The sequence below is a fragment of the Pinus tabuliformis genome, chromosome 9 (assembly GCF_031772625.1).
Source record: "Pinus tabuliformis cultivar Carrire ecotype Pingquan chromosome 9, CPIR1, whole genome shotgun sequence".
NCBI lineage: Eukaryota > Viridiplantae > Streptophyta > Pinopsida > Pinales > Pinaceae > Pinus > Pinus tabuliformis.
Genome location: NC_142307.1, coordinates 1,685,361,687 through 1,685,373,514, shown reverse-complemented (window position 1 = coordinate 1,685,373,514; position 11,828 = coordinate 1,685,361,687).

The window sequence follows — 11,828 nt, the reverse complement described above, 5'->3', positions numbered from 1 at the left end:
GGGTCAAATATGTGTGACATGTGTCACCACTAATGAAGAAGCACATGGCATTGATAATGTAATCATGATGCCATTTGGAGACACTTCCCTAGAAGGGATACCTCGAAAGGTTTAGAAAGGTGTAGGGGCATAGACATATGGGTTGACTAAGTGTTGAGACCTGAAGGCGTTGTAGTGGCAGTTATTATTCATCTTGGCACCCTTATGATTGGTCAATGAGTGTGGCATGTGGCCCCACATGATATATAATCCTGGAGGATTATTCTCGAGTGAATCTCAAAGGTGGCACATTATGAAAAGGAAAGGAAAATGGAGTCAGGGGATGGAAATATTTTTGACACTTGATAGTTTCGTCAATTAACGAAAGGAACACCCTGGTCTCAATTATGTGGAGTTTTTGTGTGTTTTTTGGTTGAGGGCCTTCGAGATTATTTTAACGAAAATGTGTTTTGGGGAGTTCAAAAGGGGCTTAGTACCTGTAAACATAAACGGGTCAGCAGATCTTCAACATTATGTGTTATGCATGGCTCTTATGCGATATTTGGGGGTCTACTACAAATTGAATGAGAATGTTTGGACGGGTCAGAATCTATTTTGGAATAGGTGCTATAATTGGCATCGATCTCATATTTGGAGCTATCTAACGTTGGATTATGTAGGCAATGAATAAGTTGGAAGTTGTTTGATATGCACAGTGTGAATGCACAAGTTGTTTTTATTAATGGAGATCACACAAAGATCTCTAAATACCATGCTGAATTACATTTTGGGTGTGGAGAGAAATGTTGGTTAGAAAAGTAAAATTTAATGGTGGATTTTTATGTTTTTGCAGAAGGGTCAAGAGTTAATTTCAAGAAGGGAAAGACCTCCAAAGTATATTTTTTAATTTATTACAGTTGCAACTATTGTGTAATTAAATCTTTGGTAGCATGTAATCATATTTGCAAAGTCTTACGAAGCTACAATTTAGACCATGCATGTGTCTCCTGGTTGAGTAAATTGAGCCCATACACATGTTCTTAATTGAAGATCAGTGTGCCATACTGTATGTTGAATGTGCCAGTTAATGAGCTAATAGATTGCATCTTTCACTCTGTTTTTGTTAAAAAAAAGCTCAAGAAAACACTAAGTGTGGGTGTGTAGTGAGTGGTGTTTTTTGTGGTGTGGTCTGGGCAAGTGTGGCGTGTGTGAGTAAGAGTGAATTGTTGCAATAGGTTGTGATTTTGTATGAGAAGGATTGAGGCTCAAGAGTAGAGCTAATGGAGCAGTAAGGTGAGCAATGGAGTATGTGTGTTCAAAGCATAGAAGGAGGAGTTGTGTGTCATAGAAGACCAGGTTTGTTATATTTCTATGTAATAGAAGTAGGCCTTTGTTACTTAGTTTGAAAATTATATGAAAATTAAGGTAGTTGGCTGAAGCAAGTTGTGGCCTACAGCTATAAGTGGTTGGTGCCACTTGGTAAGTTGTAGCTTGTTATTTTTAAGGGGGTTGAGACCTGTGGTGAGTGGGTGCTCACAAACAAAAGGATTGATGTTTTTCCCCTTTTGGATTTCCATGTTAAAACTCATGTGTCCATATGTGTATGTTTCTCGTGTTAATGATTTGTGTTCATATGAATGTGTTACTCCGTTGCTTATCAAATTAGTGATGAATACTCATATGAGATTAAACAATTAAAATTAGAATTAATTACTGATTCAACCCCCATCCTCTTAGTAATTCCTTATCCCAACATGTTTTTCTCAGTAGTTATGTATGGGAAATTGTAAATGTGTAGAATTACTAGTGGTTACTACCCTCCAATATTTATGCAAGTCCTAAGTAATTAATTTATCCACCTCGAATCTCACTTTATTAATTCCTACCAAAGAAAAAATATATGATTTTATTTGTCTATTGACCACTATTACTTTAGTATTAATTTAGCATTGACCTATGTAGGATATAATTTTTGATGGAATATTTTCTACAGCATAATTTTGTCACTTGAGTGGCAGGGACTAGGCTACTTTAATATTAATTTAGCATTGATATATGTAGGATGTAATTTTTGATGGAATATTTTCTAGAGCATAATTTTGTAACTTGAGTGACAGGGACTAGGCTCCCATGGAGCACTTGTTTCTCTTGTTTAAATTTATTTTAATGTGATATGTATATTATGATTTCTCCTTGTAAAAAAGTGTGTATAAAGTTTTTAATAAAAACAAATTTACATTACAGCAAATTGAATTCAATGAATTTATTATTTTTATTACTTATTACTTTTTATTACTTTTTAAATTAAGTGGAATTATTCTTTGTTATTATTATTATTTCATTTTATGTTTTATTTTAAGGATACCTCTTATTATAGACATTTTTGGGCACTACAACCCCAATCAAACATTTCCATCAACCAAGTGCTCCTAAGTCCCTAAAAGTGTTGCTTCACACCCTAAAAGAACAAGGTCAGCAGATTACATCATCTCCCAGAAGTTCTCCACAGAAAACTGCTCAGAACTGGTCAAAGTTGGACCATACAGACTGCCTAGTGCAAAGGGTGCGATGCATCTCACCTGCCTAGTGAAAAGGGTGTGATGCATACTGAAAATCCCTTCTATAGGGTGCGATGGGCGAGAGTGGACAAATGGCAGAGACAGTTTGCAAGGTGGATGATTATGGAATCTTCCAGAAACTTCTCCTATGACACTTGCCTCTCTGAATTCGCCCAGGATGAGTAAGAGATCATCAATCTCCAAGCGAAATCAAGAACTATCATAGAGAGGACACTAGTAAAAATCCCAGAAGCTGACTCACCCCCCTGCAATCATCTATATATGGATCCCTCATCCCAGAGATCCAGAGGCTGGAATTTTGTATCTTGTAAGGAAGTGCTGTTGGTTTCTTGGTGGAACATCATAGTGTTGGGTGATATAAGTTTTTCATGAGGTGAAAGAAGGGCTTTCATGCTATAGGATGATTTCATGCTAGAGGATGACGCAGGGTCAGAACAATTGATTGTAATCCTCTTTGCTATTCTTGATATTAATAAAGCTATTCAAGTTTTCCTCCACATTCTCGTATGTTTGATGATATATGCATTTGTGTGGTCAATATATATCTGGTCCTATATTGTTTATGATTTTAGATATCTGTTCTTCGATAGTATTATACTGCTTTGATTCCACAGGTGCTCTTTGAAGATGGGTAGACAAAAGAGAAGCGGCAAGGATCTGTTAGAAGGGAGAGGAACTGAGCAAGGAACCAAGCACAAGACTGAGGTTGGTGTCCTTCATTCCTCTCTTACGTACTTCTCATAAAGGAAAACGAAAGTGGTTTTAGTTTGTTTGTTTCTAAGATAGCTACCAGTCTTAGTGGGACTAGAAACTCTGAGTGGACACTAGGTTTCCCAATAACAAAATGGTGACTCCGCTGGGGAGCGAATAGATTTTTTGTTTTATAAACTTACAGATGGAGCCTGAAGTCAAGCCAGCTAGCCTTCGAACTGCATTTGCTATGCAAATGCAAAGTCGATCAATGCTACTTCAGTCTATCTTCGGGTTTTGTTTATAAACTGAACAACCGATTTGTAAACCTTCTAATTGTCCTAATGGTGGCTCTAGTAACCTTATTAGATCAGCCTCTGTGATTTCTATTTACTGTACATCACTTGCTCGGCCTAAATCCCTGAACTGAGCTGAAAACTGTGACCCAGAACCCAGTTGAAGTCTTGTCCCTAGACCATCCCACCTTCTCCTCTTGGGAATCTGGATGCATCGCACCTCCCGTGTGTAGTAGGTGTGCTGCATCGCACTTTCCCTGTGTTACAGGTGCACTGATCAGACAAGACCTCTTCTGCTCTCAATTTTTGGTTCCTGTGTCCACTCTCTTCAGCTCTATTCAGGAGTTTTGCTGTCTGTGATCAGTATACCAATGTGGAAACTCCCTTCCTTTCCATCATTCCGCCTCCATTGTGCAAATAAATGTGAATGTTTTTATGTATTGTGTGCCATTTTCAGTTTTCTTTCACAAAGAAGTAGCATAATCAAACTGTCGTCTTCTGATTTGAAAGTGTCGCAAGTGTCGTTTTCAGTCAAAGAAAATCATTCTATTGTTCTTGATGGTCGATTATATAGTTACTCTTGTATTTGATTTGAATTATTAATTTTTCAAGTGTCGAAAGCATTTTTCAATTCAAAATAGAAAAGGGTCGTCATTATCTTCCTTTCGTTTTCGAAAAGAAATTTGTTAGTACTGTCGCTTTGAAAAGATAATTCAGATTTGTACTTAGCATTCTTCTTGTCATTCACACATTAAGAAAGCTAAAAACAAATACATGCATGTTCATTTTCATTTAGACTGCTTGTTGGTTTGATTTAGGACAGTGCATCTAGTGTGTGCTCTCTGCTCTATGTTGAAAGAATATCGTCTCTCTTTCTTTAGTAGCTAGGATTTTCATTGCAAAAAGAAGATTAAATGATTATTTATCATCTTAGATTGCATTTTAGGAATTATATATACATCACGCGATGAACCTAAAAGGAAAATTTCTTAAGAAATATCAACTATAAAATAAATTTAATGAACATAAAAACGCTTTGGAACCTAATGCACAACATCTAGAAGTCTATGCTAGAGACGTATTCCGGCGTCGTAAAGCCTGGTAACTGTCGCTTTCACTGTTGGTTGGGTGATTCCTCCTCTTTGAGACGAAAAGTGCCAGTACAGACTTTTGCTCCCACGTACCGTCGAGTATATATTGGGAGACCATAATAGGCTATATCCTTTATCCATAGGAAGCCGTGTCTGCCGCCCTATCGATCGCAATGCACTGAACACAGCATTCGGGAAGATTGACTATCGTATCGTAAAAGGTATTCTACAGTTTTGCGATTGGTTTGGTAATCCCTCTATCTAGATTTCCAGAGTATTCTCTTTCATTCCTTTTCAGACTCCTTAAAGGAAAAGGTCCATCTGAGCACTTGTCACTTCAGGCTCATTAAAAATCGAAGGCGACTAGAGTCATCTTTTGTTTTTTCTTGACTCTTAAAAATTGAAAAAACAAGTTGTGTCAAAGCGTCTAAAATTTATTTTAATCAGAATAATATCACCATTCCCACATTGGTCTTAGGTCAAGAAAAATGGAGTCCACCAACCAAGGATTTCCCCTTGGAGGAAATCCTAGTCCTTTCTCCTCTTGGGGAGATGTTGGTGCACCTCATATGGCCACATTGTCACTTCCAGGATTGACTATTGGCTTGCCAATATGGCTCTTCTCGACCTCCATCGTTCAGAACACCGTAATTCCTGAACAATCGAGTCAGAAAATAGATGATACTAGAGTTACCCCCCAACCTTCTACTTCATCCAATTCTCCCTCTCCTCCTTCCTCTTCGCTTGATGAAGCTGGTAAAGCCAAAAATCAAGTAACTAAGAAGGAGAAGAAAGGGAAGGAGAAGAAAGAGAAGAAGAAGAAGGAGCCAAAGGCGAAAAGGGGTAACCATGCATCGTCTAGTGAAAATCCACACACTGCACCATCCAAGCCTAAATATCCATGAGTCATTTGCAAAGGACTCCACTATCATCGAGATTGTCCTTGCATCCATCGAATCTTAAGGGACTGGTCTCCTCGTTTGCACAACCCAGTGTCATCAACCTCTGAAGATCATGTTGAAAGTACACCATCAACTAGTGGAAGCGAAGCATTTGGACAAAAAAGGAAATGTAAATTTCCTTGTAAACTGTGTGAAGGCAATCACGTCATCCACCGTTGTCCCTTCCTAGATGAATTTAAAAGAGTTTTGGATAACCGTCCTGCTTCACCGCTATGGCTCCTCCTAGATACAAGAAACTCTTGCCGAATCCATCACCAGTTGAAAATCCGACCGACACGCCATTATGGTCGGTCGAAGCATCTGTCATTGAAGATAAACCTGTTGAATCCATACCAGATGAAAGTCAAAAGGTTGAAGCGGCAGTTGACCCGGTCTTGTCTTCGGAAGGTCCATCTTCAGATGACACAAAACAACACTGTTCAAATTATTTTCGTAAACACAAACTCCGATGAGCATGGGGGTAGTCTACCCATTCCTTTACTGTAGGAAGGAAGTTCATCAGAGTCATATCCGGCCGTCTATTCGGTCCCACCTCCAAGCAACCTAGTCATTTCCTTCGATTGGAATCTACTAGGTAGACCCCGGGTACCGACTAATATAACATTCCGAATCATTGTACAGGCTTACAAAATGATCATGGTCGGTACCATCATAGATGAAGGGGCTTCTATGAGTATCCCTTCCTCAACTGCTTGGGAAGCACTTGGCTTGCCATCGCTTCTGCCTGAGATGAGAAATCTGACAGACTTCGATAAAGGAACTAGTCAACCATTAGGGATCCTTCCCAATGTGCCCATAACGTTGAGAAGGAAAACCGTTTACATGAACGTAATGGTAGTCCGAGGACCTCTATATTATAATATACTCCTTCGACGCGACTATATTTATAGCATGGGAGCCATTATATCCTCACTCTTCAGAGTAATGTGTTTTCCGCATGAAGGCCGAGTGGTCAAGCTCGTAGACCAGCTTTCGTTCCCCGGCTCACACATAGATAATAGTCAAATTCCATCCCTAAATGGTCTTTTCATGCAAGGATTGTCTCATCAATCTCCAGTCCGTCCACCTGAAGAGTGCGAGTGATTCGGGAGGACATGACTGAAACCTAGGGGGCATGCACCCTGGTCTGTTTCGGCAAGAAAACTTTGGGTATAGGGTAGGTTTCCGCCGAGGATATATGTGTTGGGTGTGGAGGCTGATTATCTTCTATATTCAAAGGTATCACCACATTGGACCCCAGTTCGAAATAGGGGTGGCAACGCCGCCTGTAAATTATTTGCTGCAAGGGGGGTCCAGGGGGGGGCGGCTGTGACCTTTGGGAGCCCCCCCGGTGGGGGGTTTCGGGGGCAGCGCCCCTGAAGCTAAAAAAGCTATAAAATTGCCTTGTAAAAGTATAGTAATTTCTAGTCAATTTGGGCCGTTCATTAGGCCGTTTAGTAGCTAGGATTTTCATTGCAAAAAGAAGATTAAATGATTGTTTATCATCTTAGATTGCATTTTAGGAATTATATATACATCACGCGATGAACCTAAAAGGAAAATTTCTTAAGAAATATCAACTGTAAAATAAATTTAATGAACATAAAAACGCTTTGGAACCTAACGCACAACATCTAGAAGTCTATGCTAGAGACTTATTCCGGCGTCGTAAAGCCTGGTAACTGTCACTTTCACTGTTGGTTGGGTGATTCCTCCTCTTTGAGACGAAAAGTGCCAGTACAGACTTTTGCTCCCACGTACCGTCGAGTATATATTGGGAGACCATAATAGGCTATATCCTTTATCCATAGGAAGCCGTGTCTGCCGCCCTATCAATCGCAATGTACTGAACACAACATTCGGGAAGATTGACTATCGTATCGTAAAAGGTATTCTACAGTTTTGCGATTGGTTTGGTAATCCCTCTATCTAGATTTCCAAAGTAGTCTCTTTCATTCCTTTTCAGACTCCTTAAAGGAAAAGGTCCATCTGAGCACTTGTCACTTCAGGCTCATTAAAAATCGAAGGCAACTAGAGTCATCTTTTGTTTTTTCTTGACTCTTAAAAATTGAAAAAACAAGTTGTGTCAAAGCGTCTAAAATTTATTTTAATCAGAATAATATCACCATTCCCACATTGGTCTTAGGTCAAGAAAAATGGAGTCCACCAACCAAGGATTTCCCCTTGGAGGAAATCCTAGTCCTTTCTCCTCTGGGGGAGATGTTGGTGCACCTCATATGGCCACATTGTCACTTCCAAGATTGACTATTGGCTTGCCAATATGGCTCTTCTCGACCTCCATCGTTCAGAACACCGTAATTCCTGAACAATTGAGTCAGAAAATAGATGATACTAGAGTTACCCCCCAACCTCCTACTTCATCCAATTCTCCCTCTCCTCCTTCCTCTTCGCTTGATGAAGCTGGTAAAGCCAAAAATCAAGTAACTGAGAAGGAGAAGAAAGGGAAGGAGAAGAAAGAGAAGAAGAAGAAGGAGCCAAAGGCGAAAAGGGGTAACCATGCATCGTCTAGTGAAAATCCACACACTGCACCATCCAAGCCTAAATATCCATGAGTCATTTACAAAGGACTCCACTATCATCGAGATTGTCCTTGCATCCATCGGATCTTAAGGGACTGGTCTCCTCGTTTGCACAACCCAGTGTTATTGATGGAGTTAGTATTTAAACAAAAGTGTAAATATACAGCTAGTTCAATCAAAATAAAATGAAATAATCAAATAATGAGAGAATCACTATGAGACCCAGTATCCTTGCTGCTTCAGCAAAAGGACAAGATGATTCTGTCACGTCATTAGTTCATTAAAAGGCTATGTGCATCACTAATCTACAATCAACTTGAAAGCAATTTATGTACAATAATATACATGTTAAAAAGAAAATAAAATGCAGTAATTCAAACTGTACATTAATATACATGAAAATCAGAAAAAGAAATACAAGAAATTAAAGTGACAACTATACAAGGCAGGGGCCCCCTGCCACCTATGAAATCAAAGCAAAATTAAACACACTTGCATAAATTAAAATTGCATGAATGAAAATCTAATCTACCTTACATTCTACAAAGCAATATTTACAAAATGAAATCTACTCTACTTACATCCTAATATGCTCCATGACATCTACTTCACATCTCCTTCCATGTTGAGAACATCAAAGCACTATTCAATTTCTTCAAAAGTGCAAAGTACAAAAGATTTCAAAAGCCATGGTACTAACAAGCTAAAAGGACTAAGAAAAGACTAAAAAGGACTAACAAATGAAGGAGAGAGATCTCCTATTTATACAAGAAGATGAGAGCCATCTCATTAATGATAATCCATGAATCTCTCCCTCTACCTCTAGAGTCCTAATCAGAATAGGAACTGGTAAGACACATGTCTTTTTAGAATTACAATACAATTAGGAGATGTGACACATATCCTCATGATCCCATGATTCTTTCCACTCAAATTCGAATTTGGCCTTGGGGTGCCACATAAGGGTCATCTAGAAGTCTCCTTTCAACCTACACATGTCAACAACCTCAACCCATTTGTTAGGTATAAGCATATGCACATTATTTTCTAATGTTTAACCACAAATTCACTTAAAAGGCTTAGAAATAATAAAGATTGGAAAAACATAAAGGTGGCCCAATGATAATGAAAGTGGGATGAATGTGGTGACATAGTAGTGAAATGGAGGTGAAATGGAGGTGATATAATGGACATAATAGTGAAAGTATAATGCAAATGAATGACATTTTCAAGACTCAACATACCCCCCAACTGAAGCTATTGCATGTCCTCATGCAATATATATTACATTAACTCTTTTGATCCTTGAGCTTTGGCTTAACTTTGCATGATATCATTTGATAACTTCATATTTCTGCAAAGTGTTTCACTTGAATTGCAACATGGTTGGTTCTTGTGTTACAACCATTTTTTTTTATTGTTGCCTTCTATTTTGGTCTTTGAAATTTGCATAATGATATTTTGATTATTGTTGCAAAGTATATCTTTATTGGATTGCATGATGGTTGGTTCTTGTGTGACAACCATGATTTTGTTTGTATCCAATTTATCCTTTAAGCACTTTTTCAAAAGCCATTGTATGCTCAAAATAGCAATGTAATAATTAATATATGTTGGAAGTATGTGAGCTCTTGAATATGATATGGACATGGCAAGATATGAATATGAATGTATCCCCCCCCCAACTGATGGTATTGGCAATTTTATGAAATGAGGAAGAGAAATGTTTTTCCAACAATTATCATTCTAGCTTTTTATGGAATTATATGGTCAAAAGTTAGAAAATGATGTACCTTCACTTACCCTTTGGAATGGATGAGTTGTATGTGTGGTGGCTGAAAAATTCTGATCATATTCTTCTTCAAGTGGCTGAACAAGAGGAGTCATGGATAGAGAGATAAGATGACTTTTTATTGCTTCTACTAAAACTTGCTGAATCTGCTCCAAAATGCTGAAAATAATAGTCTTCATGTCTTCAAAACTCATTGGCACAATTCCTACTATGTGAAAAGATGTTCTGATGTTGAACATAGTAGGAAATTGTTGGCTTAGTGGCCATTAATGGATGCCACTAGTCAACACGAGAACTCTCACCATTGATGACAATGAGAGTCAAGATGCCCAAACACATCTTGCTAGGTACGAATGAATTTGCTGATGTCGAGTCACCTAGAAGATCTAACGAACAAGGGACATTAATGTATTCCCATTGTTTGTCAGCATGAGGACTTGCCATTAAGGCATGCAAGCCTCAAGGTGTTTTTACAAAGAACTTAGACTCAAAGGACTATGGACTCATTAATTTGCATTGAAGCAGGGCTTATTTGCGGAATGAAAATGACAAGGAATGGAAAATGAAAATGGAAAATGGCAATGGAGAACAGAAATGGCAATGGCAATAAGCATGTGAATGAGCCCCTTGCTTTTATTTGTGGGTTATGAATGGACAAAAATAGATGGAAAGTGTATGTGAATGTAAGTGAAAAGTATGGAGTGGAATGAGGTGAATGTTTTATTATGAAGTATGGATGTGATGGATGGATATGATGGAGACAATAGTATCTGAAAGTTTTTCAAGTGTTTGGATCTGATTTTGCATCAGCATATTTCCTCTATGTTGCTGATCATCCTCTTATGAAACAAATTGGTCTCTTAGAGAGACACCATTCTCTTGTAGTCATTTGTCCTTCCTCCTGAAACCTGCAAAAAAAACTAATACTTCTTCTGCAATGGAATGTAAGATTATCAAAGGAGAGAGGTGATCAATCTCTCTAGTTATGATATTTACACACAAAACAAAGAATTTGTATTAATGAAACAAGTTCTCAAAGGAAAAATCAAAAGAATTTATACCTGCTTTGGAATTAGTGCCTCAAGTTGATGTTGCTTCTTTTCAGCAATTTATTTCATTATTTGCCATTTCAAACTCTAATGATATATTTCTCATTGTATAGATCTTGTTGATATCTTTCCAATGGTACTTAAATCATCAAAATATGATTTTGTATGAGAAAGATAGGTTGATTTGAACAATGATGTTTTTCTGGCTGCGGAATTGGGGAACAGCTCTGTAGCTAAAAATCTTGAATAAAAAGTTAGCCATTCATCTTTCATTATCAGTCCAAAATTAATCAATACCTTCAGAAAAGTGAGAAAATAACTTGTTCATTTCATTGATTCAAAATTATTATTTTTTCTTGACATGCAGCAACTTAGTGTGGCGACTCAGTGTGGCGACTTTGTGATAACACACAATTTGACTTCCCTTTGACCGGGATCTTTTTCATCAAATTTGATCGAACGAATAGGACACCATCCATGTACCAACATTCCCCCAGCTACCCATGTGACTTGTTTTTCTTGATGACACCTGCAACCTAGAGTTTAACAAAACAGCTGCGGAAACGTTGTATTGGCTACGGAAAGCCTATGTGAGCTGCGGAAACGCTGTATTGGCTGCGGAAAGTGCAGAGTGTAGAAAGTACTATGAAATGGAGTGGCTGTGTGCGTGGAAGAGAAAAAAAATGTGCCCCTTCAAGACAACTAACTTAACTAGTGCAATTCACGGTTCAGCTTTGCCAAGCTTTCCCATTCTCGGCTTTCAACTCCGGCTGAAAATTTTACTGTGTGTGGACGTTCAAGGGAAGAACAAACTAAGCAGTTTCCCCATCTCAACTTCGGCTGAAGCTTTGACTGTGTATGGATGCTCAAG